Below are 3611 nucleotides of genomic sequence, written 5' to 3' on the forward strand. Positions count from 1 at the left end.
CGTGCGGGCTGTAGCCGCCGGGTCCCTGGCAACGCTAGGACGCCGGGCATCCGCAGCCGTCGGGTCCATGGCAACGGGGACGCTACTGGTGGCCCGCATTCCCCGTTGCCAGATACTGATTTATCCTGATGAGTTGCTCGTGCAGAAGGGCAGCTGCACGGCAACTATCAATTAGGGTCTGGGGGCTGGTCTTGCTGGCTCTCCTGTCATTGGTCAGCAGGTCCTTTTTATTGGAATCAAACACATTGCTGCCTCGCCGGTGATAGCTTCCTGTATGCTGTTCCTGCCCTGCAGAGTTCTTTGTCCAGCGTGCTGTTTTCTGGTTGATCCTGCTACCTGTGGTCCTGAGTCCTTGAGTTCAGAAGCCGGTCCTGCAAATCTTTCCAGTCCTCTACTCAAGTGTACTTGTTACAATCATCTCGGGGTTCTCGCTCGTCGGGGTTCTCTCCCGGATTCGTGAGTAGCGGCTCCTGACGCGTCTTGCGGCCTAGGTCGCTGAGTCCTTGTGTTTATTTTGTTATTGGTGTTTTGCGGAGGTTTCCGCTCTCGCTGTCCTCCCCGGTACATGACGATGCCGTGTAGGGTGTGGACAGTGGAACCTTTGTTGTTCTTTTTCTTTGGCGGCGTGCCGCACATATATTTAGTTTTAGGTTTCTTAGTAGCCCCTAGCTCTCTGTTTTGTTTAGTTAGAGGTCCCCTTGTTATCATCCCGTCTTGGTTCACACCTTGTCTTACATTAAGACCTGGGGGCATCGGAGTTGGGCAGACCTAATCCGCCCTTCAAACGCGGCTGCCGGAGGCCCAAGAAACCATAGTCTCGCAGGCGTGAACTGACCACGCGGGTGAAACAACGGAGGTAGGTTGCTAGGGGTTACATCACACTTGGCCATCGCTTCAGCGTCACGTTCTGGTGCTTTGGAGTTGCTACACTACACCTCTTTGCTCAGAGCACCAAGAACGTAACAGTTATCCTATCACCTATACAGCATGCTGCCTGGATTCCCAATAGAACTGTAGAACTGGACATCACATATTATTGTGAAACATAATCCCTCTGTTATATATGTTTGTGTTTATCAGGGAATAAAATCTCTAGCCTGATGTTTTGTACAGAATGCATATGACGATGTGTTTATATAAGAATGTATTGGTTATTGTGTCATAGTTTGTAAAATAATGTTCCCGTCATGTGACTGCTCAGATAACCTGTTTGCTGTTGGAGATACAGCCAGTCTCAGATGTCAGTCCATACACCCCCCTCATTCTTCCCCACACAATGGATTCCAGGCCACATAATCAGATTAATTAAGTAAGGTTAATTTAGTTAACATCTAGTGTGGCCCAGGGGACATGCCTGGACATGTGAAAGTAGGTCTGATCTGAAACTGTTCTGTAGTCAGCCAATATAGAGCCAGGGGGTGTCGCCTCATGGTAGGAAAGACAGAGGTTTGATAATAGAAAAGAGGGGCTATTGAGAGAGTGCACTCACTGGAGTTCCTGGCCTGAGAGGAATGATGTGTTTGGCTTCTGAAAGCTACTGGTAAGATAGTGCTTCCAGTGTGCTGAGGCCTAGAAGCATTGTTGTGATCCACTGCTTTCAAAAGGCTACTGTATGTGCACTGAGAGAGAGATCTGCACAGAAGGTCAGAGAGTGGATGTACTTCTGGAGTGCAGGCGCTGACTAGGCATTGTGGTGCCGTCAGTGGCGAGAATACGTGGCGCAGGACGCTGTGTGAGCTGGTATCATAGACCAGGGGACACAGAACCACGGCCAGTGTGTAACAGCAGGAGATCGCAGGCATCTGTAATCCTAAACTACGGTCTGACTTAGTAAGTAAGATACCATCCTGGCTTGCAATTGTTAATGTTATTGTGTGTTGTGTGTGTAGATTTACAATAGAGGGCATTTGCCACTTTACTAAACTGTTTACCTCAGTGATCAGAGAATCCGTATCCTCACAGATGCCCTGTCTAATCAGGTACAACAGCTAACGCAAAAACTCTGACTAGACAAGACTCTGACTGGGCATAAACATGCCACTGGTTCCTCTAGACAGGCTACTTCATCCTCCCAATCCAGTCTTGTCAGACATATCATCTGAGGAGGAGTGAGAGAACACCGCTCTCTCTGACACTGACTCCTGTGTAAATCAAAAATTTTGTCTTAACGGCGCAAAAATATCAAAGAGTCTTACATAAAGAATGAGAATGTGGAGTTTTCTGTGTTCCTAAAAATCCCGTAATTCTTATGTCCTTAAGTTCTTGTGAATCAATTTCCTTAACTCAAGCAGAGAGAAAAAGAGATCATGGTGCAGATCCACTTATAGGGGATTAAAGGAATTTATTATACACAGGGAACTCACAATTTAACAGATTAAAACAAACATGTAACCACTGTGAAGTGGTAAAAGCAGGGTGTTGTCGTCACTGGTGGTCAAAGTTACCCTCCTCAGATGGACTCGGGGCTGCACTGTAGGTTCCGGATACCATATAAGCGCAGTAGGTAGCTAAGATGTCCCAGATCAGGTCACACTCCGTTCCAAATTCACCAGCTCAACGCGTTTCGGACTGCTGTGGTCCTTCGTCAGGAGCATAATGGTGAATGGGAGGCACAGGGTATTTATACACAACATAATCAGCTTAAACAGGATCCACATGGGGCGGCTCGTTCCCGCCCGCGGTCGTCAGCAGGAAACGCCGTCACCGGCTGACGACCGCGGGCGGGAACGAGCCGCCCCATGTGGATCCTGTTTAAGCTGATTATGTTGTGTATAAATACCCTGTGCCTCCCATTCACCATTATGCTCCTGACGAAGGACCACAGCAGTCCGAAACGCGTTGAGCTGGTGAATTTGGAACGGAGTGTGACCTGATCTGGAACATCTTAGCTACCTACTGCACTTATATGGTATCCGGAACCTACAGTGCAGCCCCGAGTCCATCTGAGGAGGGTAACTTTGACCACCAGTGACGACAACACCCTGCTTTTACCACTTCACAGTGGTTACATGTTTGTTTTAATCTGTTAAATTGTGAGTTCCCTGTGTATAATAAATTCCTTTAATCCCCTATAAGTGGATCTGCACCATGATCTCTTTTTCTCTCTGCTTGAGTTAAGGAAATTGATTCACAAGAATTTAAGGACATAAGAATTTGTTATGCACTCCAGTGTCTGCAGGAATGTACTGGTGTTTGAACTGTTATGCAAAACAGATGGACTCACAGACAAACTGGGGGATATGACATAATGTACACAGAAGGTGATAGGGTAACAAAATACACACAAAGTGAACAGAGAAGCCCAGAGGCTAAGGAACTGGGTATCTCCCTTGTATTAGAACTGCTCAGATGGAAAAGCAAGATGTTGTGTTTTAATACGTAGAGAACCCGAAATGCTGTTGCTAAGGGCAACAGCAAAACCCTAAAGGGTTACCAACGGGTGTGGCAGTAAACTCCTTGGTCAGAGATGGAATGATAGACACAAGGAGAATCTCCACAATCCTAATTCTCACTTGCAGTGCACAGGTTTTAGCTTACTGCCACTAAACTGACCCCTGACACCTAGCACAGTGAGACAGGATTAGACAGGCAAGTCTTAGAATACAGCCGCA

This window comes from Pseudophryne corroboree, chromosome 3 (genome assembly GCF_028390025.1).
Source record: "Pseudophryne corroboree isolate aPseCor3 chromosome 3, aPseCor3.hap2, whole genome shotgun sequence".
Lineage (NCBI taxonomy): Eukaryota > Metazoa > Chordata > Amphibia > Anura > Myobatrachidae > Pseudophryne > Pseudophryne corroboree.